General features: G+C 43.6%; 1 pseudogene; it reads right to left on the bottom strand.

Annotated features, from left to right (window-relative positions):
- Positions 1 to 403: 403 nt before the first annotated feature.
- LOC101674805 lies at positions 404 to 893 on the bottom strand (annotated as a pseudogene).
- Positions 894 to 15,299: the final 14,406 nt, after the last annotated feature.

Below are 15,299 nucleotides of genomic sequence, written 5' to 3'. Positions count from 1 at the left end.
AACCCAGCAGTCCACTTGACCCCTTTGCTTGGCATCGTCGGAAACTAGAGAAAAATCAGTGAGTGATCCCCGAAGGTGAGTCTTCCTCGGTGAGTTTGTTTGTTTGTTTGTTTTTAAGAAAAATGCTCTACTCGGGATTTATTACTCAGCTTCCATTATTCTGAATATCAAATTAAGCCTAATAGAAAGGAAAGTAAGTTACATGAAAATATAATTGGAGAAAAATGTAAATGGCCGGAGAGCCTGAGATTTTGGATGACTGTACCCAATACTGAGATACTGTTACAAGACCCACAGCAACCTCTGAGCGGAAAAAAAAACCCTTATTCTATTGATTTTCTTCCAGGTGGGGAGACCTCACGCCACTGATACCAACCCAAGACAGCACCTGCTCCCTCCCCCATCACAGAAGTGCCCAGGTAAGGGTGACATTACCAGGCAAGGGCATGCTGGCAAAGCTGCTGGTCAACCTGCCGCAGGGTCTCCAGGTGCTGCTGTAGGACGGTGTGGCAGCTCCGCTCCTGGATCAAATCCACCTCCGGCTTCTCCACCGCGGTGCACATGCTCTCCACATGCTTCTGCAGGGCTGCATTCCTCTCCTGGAACTCCACGTTGGATTTTCGGAGCTGGTGGAGCTCTGCCTCCCGAGCTTTGCTGTGGCTCAGGAATTCCTCTGTAAATATAGGAATGTCAAAAACAGACCGTTCCTTTACCTCTGTTTCTTTCTCATGATCATGAGTTGCCTGCCGGGCCACATCTTGCCTATGAGATTTGCTTTTCTGATGGTCCTGGGTTTTCCTACTGAAGACCTTGTAGACCTCAATCTTCTGAGGGGTAAGTCCATGGAGGGGCGAATTCCCAGAGGAGGGCTGAACGAGAGTTCCAACGTTCATTTTCATCCATTTGCCAAAAGCATCGGAAACACTGGGCCTAATGAATGAGTCGCCTCTGAGGTCAGCCTTCAGCTAATCAGTGTGTTCTTGGGGACTTTGAGATTCTGAGATGCCATCAGGTATTTGTCAGAAAATTCTTAAAACTTGGGAAAATCTATTTATAAATGGTTAGTCTGTTTTTTTTCTTTTTGAACACTGTATTCTTTTTTTTATTTTTAAGATTTTATTTATTTATTTGACAGACAGAGATCACAAGTAGGCAGAGAGGCAGACAGGGAGAGGAAGGGAAGCAGGCTCCCCGCTGAGCAGAGAACCTGATGCAGGGCTGGATCCCAGGATCCTGTGATCATGACCTGAGCCAAAGGCAGAGGCTTTAACCCACTGAGTCACCCCAGTGCCCCTTGAACACTGTATTCTTAAACACACACACACACACACACACACACACACACACACACACACTATCCCTTACAAAACAGTGACAGAATTGGGGGGGTTGTGATTTGTTGGTGTCTGACATGGATGGTTCTTCCCATCTGCCTTCAACCACTCCAAAATAACAAGAAATCTAGTTTGAATTTCAAAGATGTTTCTAAACTTGTGTTTTTGCTACATTTTGTTATCCTAAAAATTCTTTTAACTTTTCTTGATTTTTTTTTCTATGTAATTGTTTTCATGTGCTTCCATCTTCTTAAATCTGAGACGCAGCTCTGAGGAAGCTCCATCAGTTGCTCTGTCCCAGAAGAGCCGCTCAACAGGGACACCTTGGCGTCACGAAGTCGTGGAACTTTGTGCTTTCTCTTCATTTCTTTCTTTCATTGATCTTATGCTGAGGTTTGTAGTCTGTCCTCATCAAAAAACTGGATAAAGAGAGATGCAGGGGACATTCAGTTTATTTGTATATGTCATAGCTATTTGGGGATTTAAGCAATGAGTTCTGAGTTAGGAATGTGCCAAAAAAAAAAAAAAAAAAAAGAAAGAAAGAAAGAAAAGTTAAGAAGAGTGCTATATAGTGAATATTTAAAAGCTTACGATCTCTTAGCAAAACATAAAGCTTGAACAGAATCTCGAATGTGATTCTTCCTTGTCTCTGGATTCTCGATCAAAAACCCAATTCAAGTGCAAAGGGATGTGGATACGTCAAGACTGATAGCAGCATTATTTTTATAGCAAAAGATATTAAAACTTAATTAACCGCCTTAAGGTGACTTTTAACAAACTATGATACATCGGTACAGTGAAAGAGTTTACTTAGTTCCAAAGAAGAAACAGTGATGTGGAAAGGGTTGCTGCCAGAAAAATCTAAGGGATCTGTGGAGAGCCTGGTCCTCTGCCGGGCACTAGGAAACGCAGGTAAGGTGTTCGCGATTGAGAGGAGATCACCGTTTGCCAAGACTGAGAAAGTATCTCCAAGAGGTTATGGGAGGTACAAGGGCTGCACACCGGAAGTCGCAGAAATCCTTCCGGGTGGGGGCGCCATCTTAGCTCTGCGCCTATAACAAAACACCACAGCCGGGAAGTCAAGAGTGCCAGCCGATCTGGCGTCTGGTGATGGCTTTCTTCTCGGTTTCCTTCTGTGGTGGGGAGGTAGAAGTAAGCTCTCTCAGGTCTTTTCTCACAAAGGCACTAATCCCACCCATGAAGGAGGGTGCCAGTCTCGTGACCTAATCACCTTTCAAAGGCCGCACGTCCTAAGGCCCTCACTTTGGAAGTTAGAGCTTCAACCTGGGAACTTCAGGAAATATACACATTTAGTGTGTAACCGTAGTCAAGGAAGGCTTCGGTGAGTGGGAGATCCTTAAGTTGGATCCTGAGGAATGAGAGGCACGTCAGGTTGCCAAGGTAAGGAAGGCCTTGCTCACAGAAGTCTGGATTGGCAGGCAAGGCTGATTTGCAGCGCTACGCATCATTTCCCATGATTAGAGACGGTAATGATAAGCCTCAACAGCTCCTAGGCCGCCTGGGGAAAATGTGATAGCAACTCATCCTAGGGTGCTTGCATTACTTTTTGTTTAAAACATTCTGGAGGTGCCTGGGTGGCTCAGTCGGTTAAGCGCCCGCCTTCTGCTCAGGTCATGATTCCAGGTTCCTGGGATCAAGCCCACTTCCGGCTCCCTGCTCCGGGGGGGTGTCTGCTTCTCCCTCTCCCTCTGCTGCTCCCTCTGTGGGTCCCCCTGTTTGTGCTCGCTCTCTCTCTCTCTGTCTCTCTCAAATTAATAAAAATAAATAAACAAAAATTTAATTTAAAAAAAAATTCTGTTAAAATATTTATCTTGATTATTGAGTTTCTGGATGCCCCCTTAAATTCTCTGCCTGAGGCAGGTGCCTCATTCTCCCTGCTTCTGAGACCATCAGTGCTGAATGCTCGCTAGACCTAGGGGTCCCCAATTCCACTGGAATGGACACTTCTTTCTTCTAACCCCTTCTCCCCTCAGGCTGAGGTGGGCAAAGGAGAGAGAAGCCAGCTGTGTTCCCTCATCTCCTCCCCTGAAGGCCTGCAAGCCTAAAGCAGGCCTTAGCCAAGGGAGAGGTGGAGTTTTCAGTGTGACTTGAATTTGGAGCTACTCTGTTAGCTTGGACATTTTATTTTATTTGCTGAAATTAGCCTGTGCTTATGTCTGAAAGGATGTGAGCTGCTCAGATCTCTCTTCAAGAAAGCTGTCGTTGCTCCGCGGGGGGAGGGGGCTGCACTGAGAGCCTCCTGCTGCTGGTTCAGTAGGGCCCACCCCAGCCTTCCAGGGAGCTCCTGGTCTTTTCTCAGTGGCCCCCACCAGCGACCAAGACAGGAGCACAGAAGCGTCATCATTTTCTACCAGCCCATGACCACCCGTACGGGCAGTCCTTACTGCAGAGATCCCCGTAAGCAAGGGAGGGACCTTGTCAGAGCTGTGTCATGGTCTCATCTCCCCCTTGTCTCCCACTCCTTCCCTGTGCTCACCCGGACCCAGGCACACTAGCCTCCTTGGTGATTCTCTAACACCCCAGACCTCAGGGCCTTTGTACTTGCTGCACTCCACTGGGAATCCTTCCCCCCAGCACACTTCTGTGTGGCTTCCTCATACCTCTCTCCTTCGCTGAGCTCTTACTGGAGTCCCTTTTCAAAAAACGACCACATCCTTCCCTCCAACTCCTGTACTCCCGACTGCCTGTTTCTGCTTCTGTAACACTTCCAACTCTAACTTTTATTATGTTTATTGTCTGATCTTTTCCATTAGAATAAAAGCTTCAGGACAGGGCAAAAACTTTGCTTAGTTGTTTCTGTTTTTCTAGCTCCCAAAACAGTGTGTGGAGCATAGTCAGGATCCAGTAAATATTTGTTGAATGAATGCAAGATACCAGAAGTCCAGATGTTCTAAAACATCAGCACTGATTATTACTGAAACTTTCCAATCAGGTATGTGTTATTGTACAGACGCTGTCTCCTCAGCCACGGTTCTTCATATACTCTGGGTTTATGGAATCACTTGACATAAATACTTTTATTAAACATACGGCCTGTGAGTTCATCAAGGAAGAGCACTCACAAAACCTGCAGAGTGACAACTCACAGTCCCAATTTTCCATTTGGTAAGTAACATTGTTTGTCTTGTATCTACGATCTCAATTCACAGAGTGTTTTCATTTCTACATGGACACCAAATGTTCAGCTTGGCTCTTGAAATACTTTTGTTTATTTTCTTCTCAAATTAGTTAAACAGCTGAGATCTTACAGGTTTTTCTTTCCTTTCTCCTTTTCCCTTTGTCTTTTTTTAGTTGTCCAATTTTTTTTCAAGACGATCACCCTCAAGGCTCTCACACATGACATACTGTTATAAAGACCATTGATCTGACTCTTAAAATCGCACCAGTGTGTTCATTCAGAGGGTTGAAAACACTGTTGAAGGATTATTGTGGCAGGGAGTGTTTTTACTCTGTAGATTGAATTCATCTGTCATTCACATTCTGATTCCAGGCACTCAAGAAAGTCATGCAATAGTCTATATGTTACATATTAGACATATTGTATATCATACGTCATGCGTTATTATATGTAATCTATGTATTACAACATACGATAGTTTAAAAAGTGTTTTACTATGGGCATTTTCAAACAGATCTAAAGTAAATGAAATTGTAAAAGGAATGCCATGTTTTTTATCACCGAGTTTTCATAACGATCAACTCCTGGCTAATCCTGTTTCATCTGGACCCTCACATACCTTCTCTGCCCCAAAGCTATTTTGATGAAAATGCCAGTCATCACAGTATTTCATCTGTAAATATTTAAGTCTACCTATTTAAAAGACAAGGCTTCTTCTAAGGTAGTTATACCCTTTTAAACAGATTCAATTCTTGAAGGCCAAAGGGAAATTACTGCTGCACAAATTTTGACATCAAGAAATCACACCATTAATGCATTCTGCTTGAAGGCTTTGCTTGTTACCTATATGAACAAGTAAACAAGGTTTGCTGGCTACCTATGCGAAGATTCTTTTTGTTTTGTGGGGTTTTTTGATTGTTTGTTCACTTTAGGTTTTATTTATTCATTTGTCAGAGAGAGAGAGAGAGAGAGAGAGAGAGCGAGCGCATAAGAGGGCGGGGGTGGGGCAGGGGGGCAGAGACACAGACTCCCCGCTGAGCAAGGAGCCGGATGCAAAACTCCATTCTAGGACCCCAGGATCATGACCTGAACGAAGGTAGATGCTTAACCAAGTGAGCCACCCAGACATCCTTTGTTTTTGTTTTTGTTTTTTCCCAGCCAAGTATAATTTTGGACAAACTGTAAAATGCCTGACTGGAGATAAGTCTAGAAAGAAATAATAAGCATTAGTTTCTTCTACGAAAATAAAAAAAAATAAAAGCATCAGGGTAATCAGATTTTGTGTTTTCTTTGAGTTCAGATTCTGATTTTATGCTAGGAGGCAAAAATATATTTCCAATATCTATTCCTACTCAAATCATGCAGGGCCTGAGAAAAGACAGAGTATAAGAGAATCAACTACAAGATATGTTCCTGGATTCACGGCTATTTCCCAGTTATACAGGCACAGTATTTGTTGAGTGAATGAATTGCTCTAGAAATGTAAGGCGAGGACTGTGTATCTATTTCCAATTCTCTAATAAGAAGTCCTGTCTGCCTGAAGGTAGCAATATGCAGATTTCGGAGAGCGGGTGGGGGTCTACTGAGTAGAAGGCAGTCCTGGACCCCGCCCCTCCCTTCTTTCTCTTCCTCCATCAGTCTCCTGCTGTCTCCTGGGTTACATTGTCTTAATCTTTAGAGGTCTTTAATAGGTTGCCTGATGTGGTATTTTACATTCATTTTCTTTGTCAGAAAACAAAACAAAACAAAAAGATCGCTTTTGAAAAGAATGAGAAATTAACACTATTTGAGGGCTCATTCATGTTTCTTCCCATTGAAAGTGGGAGTAACAGTTTGATAGAATTTGCCTCAGAACCCTCAGATCTTTGATTGTTCTCAGAAAAGCCTGTCCGGAGACCCCATCCTGGGAACACAGTGATGATCACAATCCCTGATGGACAGATAGCCTCCAAGGGGGGAAAAAAAATTATTCATGCAAAGGGAAATCAGGGCTGTGAAGCTCCATTCAGCCGTCTTCATTCTCTCCAGGGAAATAATGCTGATGAATTTGTAGTATTGTGATCCTGAAACAAATCAGGAAAAGTTCATCCCAGAATGTCATTACAATAAACAGTAAATGGTCTTCACGTCTGTATGCCAGGCAATGATCAGGTCTGTGATGCATAGTAGTCTAGAACTTAGGAACTGCCATGATGGGCTTCTCTTACCCTGTAGCTGTTACATGATGTATAATGTCTGTCAGCTCCGTCTTGACAGAGAGAACCCACTATAGTTCACATTTCCCATCCTGTGAGGTTGGAAGCATCCTGAAACTGCCCTAAGGAGATTAACTTGTAGGAGATTGATAAGTCCGTGATGAAATACAGATTTCTAGAATGTTACAGACATAAAAAACAATAGATAACGCTGCTAACTTAGTAGGAGATTTTGGATTATTTGAGTTGACTTCTTTATTAGCAATTTTGTCAAATAATATCAAACAGACAATTTTTAAGAAACTATTTATTATTTGTTTTATGAATGTGGCCGATAGACTTCTAGATCTTAAAAGACCTTAGAGTCAGCTACCTCATGATACCCATGAGAAAACTCAGGGGTGGGTTTTGGGGTAAAGGATTTGGCCAAGGAGACTAAACTAATTAGAAGCTAAGCCATGGAAGAAAATAGAAGTCTTTTGACTTTTCTTGGAAAGTCAGGTGTCCTGATTTTAAGTTTGGCTTCAAAATATGAATATTCCTTATTTGAGTTATAGATATTTACTCTACTTTATTAAAATGAATGTGTACATTATTTAACACAGAAGAAAATGGAACAAAAATGCTAACATTTTCTGAAAGAAAACATTCTCCTTGAATAGCAGTGAAGTCCGGCAATACTGCATGGAGACACGGAAGCCTCGTGGCTGTTAAAAGCAGAAGGAATATAATTTGCATTTCCAGCTCTCACTGTCTCGAGAATAGTCTTCTCCACCTGAAAAGTTGCCTTAGAATGACAGCTCATGGCTTTGTGATCTGTCAGGGTAGCTAGTCTGAACTCTCCGTGCAAACTCCCCGTCTAACGTGGTTCTGGATCGGGTGGGTTACAAGGGTATTCATCATGAGAGCTGGAAGAAGCAAGCAGACAGGGGCCGTTTTATAGTGTGCACACATCATTATTCAATCAAGCACTAATCTAGGTTCTGCCACCGAGGGATTATGCAGATATAATTAAAGTCCCAAGTCAGCTGATTTTGAGTTAATCAAAAAGGGCTATCATCGTGGCTGGGTCTGACTGAGACAAGGAGAAGCCCTTTCAAGAGTGACTTGGCCCTTTCTCAAAGCTCGGAGACTCCCAGCTTCAGCTCAGGCTCAAGTTCATGGATTCCCAGATGGCTCCTGACCTTCTCTTTTCCCCCGCCTGTCTGACAGGCATCAGGCTTGCTTGGCCGGCCCCTGCAGTTGTAGAAACCAGTTCTCTTTGTACATACATACACATCCAAGTGTCTCTGCTTCTCTGACTGAACCCTGAGCCAGGCAGGCAGTTCCCAGAATATATGTCTTAACTCAAAATACTCTTGATCCTCTCTCCATTTAAGGTTCTTTTCACTCAAATGGTTTTTTTGCTTTCTTCTTTGCAATTTCTAGAGTAAATTAATCCCTAACTGTCTTATGACCCTCCCTAAGTATTCTGAACTGTACAATATATAGCATAGCACTAAGTCTAAAAATCATGGGAATTTAGCCCATGTTGTTGACTTGTCCCAAACCTGGCGTTCTCTTAACTAGTATTTCCTGGCAAATGGGATTTCTGGCCATTCTTTAAATAATCCCCTTCTAGGCAGTGGTCTTGCTTTTACTATCTCCTCCTTTCAATCTGCCATCCTTACCGATGCCAGCGGGGTTTATTCCTCTCTTCTCTTTTCTTTCCTTTCCTTTTCTTAATTAAATATTTTATTTATTTATTTGAGAAAAACCGAGAGACAGAGCTCGAGCCCATGAGCAGGGGGTGGGGCAGAGGCAGACGAGAGAGAGAGAGAGAGAGAGAGAGAGAATCAAGCAGACTCCCCACTGAGCAGAGAGCCCGATGCGGGACTCGATCCCAGGACTCTGAGATCATGACCTGAGCCGGGGGCAAAGGCTTAACCCACTGAGCACCCAGGCGCCCCAGGTTTTTCTAACATGTACATTTGACCATGTCATTCCCTGATTTGAAAAACCATCACTGATTCCTCAGTACTCATTGAGTAACACTAAACCTCTGGACATTAGTATCTACACTCTCTCTGTGTTAATCTTCCTTTTCCCAGTTTCACCTACATCCCCCTGCCCCCCCACCCCCACCATGCTCTCATATTGTGGTCCTTACAATTCTCCAAGTGTGTTTCCCAGCCCCCAGGAATTGACTCTCTGGAAGAAACCACCAACTGCTACATGACACGCTTGTGGGCCAAACCACCATCAGTCAACACCCAAATAAACAACCTCCTGCGAATTCTCTTATATAATCCACAGAGAATTTAAACATGGTCTCTAAACATCAACAACTGGATTCATACACCACAACTGTCTGCCAACTCTGACCCCTCAGAAAGCTATCGCATGTCACGTTCTACAGCAGAGATCATTCCTTCCTGCAGCAGCCCCCTGCCCTCCTACTGCCTCCGCTGCTGTCGGTGGCCTTCCTTCCCTCACATTCTCCCAACTTGTTACCTCAGGCTTCCCTTCAACCAAAATATTTCTCCGCCTCACCTCTAATCCTGAATTTGCTCTCTCACAGTGGTTCTTTCCCCACGTGCACTGCTTTGAACCTTTCCCTTGCTAACCCCTGACCCAAGTCATGGTCCATTGTCCCCCATGGTGGACTCCTCAAGTTCCTTTGGGCTCCTTTCCTCCAGATTTTAGAGACTAAGAGTGATCTTTTTCATGTCCTCTTTAATGACATCAGTCTTCACTCAGAAACTTACCAACAGCCCCCACTGAATCATTCCACAGATCCAAGTTGCAAGTTTTCCACTGGTTTAAATTAGAGCCTCTCATCATGAGTTTAAGGCTCATTACCAAATGGCACTTCCTCGAACAACATCCCTTTGCCTTGCTGCACAGGCAAGATGTCTCTGTTCCAGCCAGTAAATCGCACTTACCCTCCTCGTCACTTGACACCTATCCTTGCAATGCCTCGACTCTGCTCTTCTACAAACTTCACTCTGGCCTCTCCTCTCCACCGTCCTTTTCCTTCACTGAACACTTCTTATAAATCTTCTTTCTTAAGTGATCCACATCACTCGGCATCAGGAAAACACAAATCAAAACCACAATGAGATACCACCTCACACCAGTCAGAAGGGTTAAAATTAACAAGTCAGGAAATGACAGATGCTGGCGAGGATGCAGAGAAAAGGGAACCGTCTTCCACTGTTGGTGCGAATGCAAGCCAGTGCAACCACTTTGGAAAACAGAATGGAGGTTCCTCAAAAAGTTAAAAAGTAGAGCTACCCTACGACCCAGCAATTGCACTACTGGGTATTTACCCTAAAGATACAAACGTAGTGATCCGAAGGGGGACGTGCACCCGAATGTTTATAGCAGCAATGTCCACGATAGCCAAACTATGGAAAGAACCTAGATGTCCATCAACAGATGAATGGATAAAGAAGATGTGGTGTATATATACAATGGAATACTATGCAGCCATCAAAAGAAACGAAATCTTGCCATTTGCGACAACGTGGATGGAACTAGAGGGTATTATGCTTAGCGAAATAAGTCAATCGGAGAAAGACAACTATCATATGATCTCCCTGATATGAGGAAGGGGAAATGCAACGTGGGAGGTTTGGGGGTAGAAAAAGAATAAATGAAACAAGATGGGATTGGGAGGGAGACAAATCATAAGAGACTCTTAATCTCACAAAACAAACTGAGGGTTGCAGGGGGGAGGAGGAGAGGGAGAGGGGGTGGGGTTATGGACGTTGGGGAGGGTATGTGCTATGGTGAGTGCTGTGAAGTATAAACCTGGCGATTCACAGACCTGTACCCCTGGGGCTAATAATACATTAAATTTTAATAAAAAAATAAATTAAAAAAATCTTCTTTCTTATAAAGCCTGCCCGGTATACAACCATTTCAGCAATCTCCTCAGCCTTGTGTAAATACGAACCATTGGCAGACATCAAAAATTGGCTGTGCTCAGTTTCAGAAAACCATGCATAACCAGTGCAAGTTTAGGGGAAATGAGCCAGAATTTCAGTTCCCATACACCATTCATGCAATCAAAACACGTATGCCAAAACGGCATTCCAGAACCCTGTTTGTTTGTTTGTTTGTTTTTAAGATGCAGTTACCAATACAATAATAAAGCACATGGCTAGATATAAGTCAAATTGAATATTTCAATCAAAGAATAAAAATGTTTTAATGTGTTTTACATTCCCCTACATAAGATAAGGACTTTATATACTTTCCTTAAGATGGTGTTCAACACACTCATGTGTTCCGTCTGAGGTGAGGCCAGGTGTTGGAAGATTTACTTCATTAGGGGGCCAGAGGGTACTCTTGGAGAGAGGAAGAAGAGGGAGAGACGGTGTTTTTTTTTTAATTACCACCATAGATTCAATCATGAGAACAAGGAAGTTTATTGTGTCAAATAGTTTCTTTAAATCTGAGAAACCAGGAAATAAGCCTGCAGTCAAAAAACACATAAATTCAATCATAGCACTTCAGTCAGGAAAAGCCTCAGGCCTCGGGAGCCAAATAAGCTTAGCCTCTCTGCTCAAACATACCCCCCACAGACGGACGGACAGCATCTACAATTTAAACCCAAACTGAGCGGAGTCACTTACTTAGCTCTTGGAGAGCAGAAGTGAAGAGGAATTATTGGTGACTGTGGAGAGTCTCAACTGATAATAAAAACCCCTTCTCGGATATGAATCCCAGCAAGATGGCCGCAGAGGATCTTCGTTTTTCAGACAAATTTTCTACTGGAAATAAGAAAGCGAAAACGATTTTGATTTCTAATAAAATTGATTGATTTTCATAATAAAACCCTGAGTTTAGATTTCTTCCATAATAATATGAGACTCTCAGGGTAACTGACTTCATTTCCTACATGTTAATACTCCTGGGTACAATTTCCAGGGTCAGAGCATCAGGAACATGTGATGGCCAGAGCTACCTGCGGCTTCCTGTCTTCATCAGTCTTCTCTGGACCACAACCCACAGTGCCTCTGTCGGCCTCCTGTCCACTGGCCAGTCAGTAGCTTGGCACACCCAGGCTCCTTCTGGCCTCCCAGTGCCAGGGGCAGGGAGTGGGGGCCAGCTGTGCCAGGGCCCATCCTTAACCCCCGCTCTGCTGCCTTGTGGCTGTCAGTGAGGCGGTCACCCCATTGCCCTTAACCACCTGGGCCATCCTCTACCTGCCCTTGGGATTGGTCACTGCCACCCTGACCTCAGTTCCCAGGAACTTCTTTCTTGATAAACTCACTATACACTCACAGATTTCAATGTAGCTGATGGGCTTCAGCTTACTGCAAGTATTATTTTTATGGATAATCCAGTGGAAGGCCCTGCCAGTGGGCTCCTGACTCCTTCTGATACAATCATAGTAGTCATCAGTAGTGTTTTCAGCTGTGATCAGCCATTAGAGGTTCACCTTGACAATTTCTTGACCTAGACCAGGAGCTGTGTATTTATCAGAGGAGCCCCAGCTCTGAAGAGCTCATAATCGCTGTGGTGGGGATGTCCATTCCTCAGGGGTTGCTCGTGGTTCCCGGGCCTCTTCAGAGAACAAAGCTAGAAGATTAGAGCTGGACGGATGACAGACAATAGGTAGGTAGGCAGACGGGCAGGTAGATAGATGGAGGTAGAGAAAGCATCACACACATTTACACTCATGTTTCCACTGCAAATTCTAGTTCATGACTGCGTGGGTTTTCTTTGATCTTGTCAGTCTTCTGTCTACATCTCCTTTCATACTCTCAGTCTTGGTTCTCAATGAGACCTACGTAATTACTCATCTGTTTTACCTCACAAAACACATACAACAGTCGCAGAATAACAAGAGCCACAATATAAGTACAGGAAATATTTGAAAGTTTTTCAGGTTTTTTTCCCCCCCCCCAGTTCCTTTTGTTCTAAGGATATATCCTGGTTGGGAACTACAGTCAATTCCCATGTTTTAAAATCACTTGAAAGATTTCCTCCCCTGGGGCACCTGGGTGGCTCTCTCAGTTAAGCATCTACCTCCTGCTCAGGTCATGATCTAAGCGTCATGGCATCACGCCCTCTGCTGGGCTCCTTGCTCAGTGGGGAGTTTTTCTTTGTCTCCTGTTTGCCTCTCCTTTTGCTAGTGCTCTCTCTCTCTCTCTCTCAAGTAAATAAATAAAATGTTAAAAACAAAAAAAGAAATATTTTGTCACTGAGGGGATGTGCCATCAACTCAATCCCCAATTAGGTTCAATTTTTCCTTTCATCCTTTTCGTGATTATGTCTTAATATTTAGTTCATTGATGACCTGTCCCATAGATCTTCTCATGAGAGTGTATAGAGATTTATCTTCCATTTCTTTTTACATCTGTATACTATCCTATCGTGTTACCATAGCTGATACTCCCCTTTTGATTGACAGGTAAGTTGTTTCTCATAAACAAACAGTGCTCCAATGAATAGTCTTGTGGATATATGTTTCCGCATTTGTCAGCGCATCAGTAGATTAGAAGTGAATACCGAGTCAAAAATAGTCAACAGAATATCCTTTGGCCTGAATAATCACAGAGCACGGCTGTGCTTTAAGGGTGAAATGATGCTACCTCCTCCCGTTCTGTTTTCACTTTCAGTTCAGTATTCAATAAATTGCATGTGATATTCAATACTTATTATAAAAGCATCGTGTAGATGATTTTTGCCAAACTGTATGCAAATATAAGTGTTTGGAGCACACTTAAGGTCAGTTAGGCTAAGCTATGATGTTCAATATGTTGGGTGTATTAAAAACATTTCAAATTAACGATACTTTTTTACTTACTATGGGTTTATTAGAATAAACCCCATATGAAGTTGAGGGAGATCTGTATTAGGAAATTCCAGTGAAGACAGATATTGGCATTTAAAAAAGGGAATGCAGTCACATTTGACACATTAAAACTGAGTCTCTCTGAGGCAGCTGCCTTAAGCACCTTTGCATAGATATCCATTTTATAAGTGATAGATTTTAAATTGTTTTAAATTTCCATTGTAACTTTTACCACTTTGAAAAAGCATGCCTTGACCAACAGCTATGCAACAAAGGCTTTGACCACAAATAGTTCACTGAATTCCCCATGAATCATTTCAGGATACTCCATTTAAAAGACACATTTCTGCCACTGTAAGAACTCAGTTGTGTCAAGCAACTCCCTAGTGATCACTAGGACTAATCCTTGCCAGGTGATTGTTTCCAGAAAAGAAATTTAAGTTAGGGTCTCAAGCAAGGGAAAGAAATGTATAAAGAAAAATGGCTAGAGAGCTGGCCTTCTTTGTGGAATGCGCGGGGACTGTGTAGAGATCCTTGTGTTGCATCCTACCCGGAAGCAGTCTGTAAATTCCCTAGGTACAAGACTGCCTGTCGAATGGGCCCAGCTGCCCCTTCCCTGGCTCCCCCATCCCAGGCTCTTCACTGCATAGAAGTGCTCCCACCGTCCCTCCTAACCACACAGGTGACTCCTGAGCTGAAATGGGGTGATGTGACTTGGCTGTCATAGCCCACGGAGTAGAATGTGCCAGAGAAGGCAGTAGTTATCAGCTGAGATACAATAGCTGAATCCACCTAAAGAGTCCTTAGGATAGAATTTTTTTTTTTTAAGATTTTATTTTTAAGTAATTTCTACAGCCAACTTTGGGCTCAAACTCACAACCCCAAGATCAAGAATCTCATGCTCTTCTGACTGAGTCAGCCAGGAGCCTTAGAGGTATTTTTTTTAAATCAATGCATTTGACACCTCCACTCCCAACAAACACACACACACACACACACACACACACACACACACTTTTTGGTTAATGAATTCTGCTTTACACTGGAGTTCTGGAAAGAACGAACGAAATTAAGTCAAAAGAAAACAATAGGAAATACCACACAGGACCAAAAAACAAAAAAAAATCCCAATTTTCTAAGAACTGTGAGCTATATAGAACTTTGGATTCTTGACCCATGGTACCTTTTCTTCTTTCTAATACCTAAACTTATTCATCTTTTGATACTGGATACCATGTAGTAACACCATACTAATATTCTTTCACACCTCACGCTCCTAAAATTGTCTCTAGAAAAGTCAGGTGTTGAGCAAAACAATCCATGGCAAAGTTCTGGTTATCCATTGTTCAGCCAAAAATACCACAAGCAAAAAGTTAGCTATTCAAGTTCATAAAGCCAAAGGGCCCTGAAAAGGGTACTCTGAGACATCAGTGCCATCTGGCCAGGGAATGGCATTTTCATGAAAAGGAAACTTACTGAATACATTTAAGAATTTGCAAGAATCAAAAGAAAAAAAAAAAAAAGAATTTGCGAGAACATTCTGAGCAGATCACCCAGGGTCTGTCGGGAATCCACAGTCGCCCCGCCCCGAGGCCGAGGGGCTAGTCTGCAGGGGGCGGCGGGCGGGGCGTCCCCAGGGGCGGGAGGGGAGGCGGCCGGGCGGGCTCTGCCCCTTCCCACCGCCGCCCACCCTCCGCCTGTGTCCCGCGTCCGAGGCCGGCGACCTCGCTCGGATCCTGTTTGCGCCGGACCGCCTTCCTGCGCGGAAGCGCTTTGCGCGTGAGCTGAGCCGCGGGGCCCTTTGGAGGCTCCGAGGCGCGTCTCCTCCTGCGTGTCCTTCT

Source organism: Mustela putorius, unplaced genomic scaffold, assembly GCF_011764305.1.
Source record: "Mustela putorius furo isolate JIRA1106 unplaced genomic scaffold, ASM1176430v1.1 tig00000450_pilon_pilon_pilon, whole genome shotgun sequence".
Taxonomy (NCBI): Eukaryota; Metazoa; Chordata; class Mammalia; order Carnivora; family Mustelidae; genus Mustela; species Mustela putorius.
This window is presented reverse-complemented; position numbering and strand designations above follow the sequence as displayed.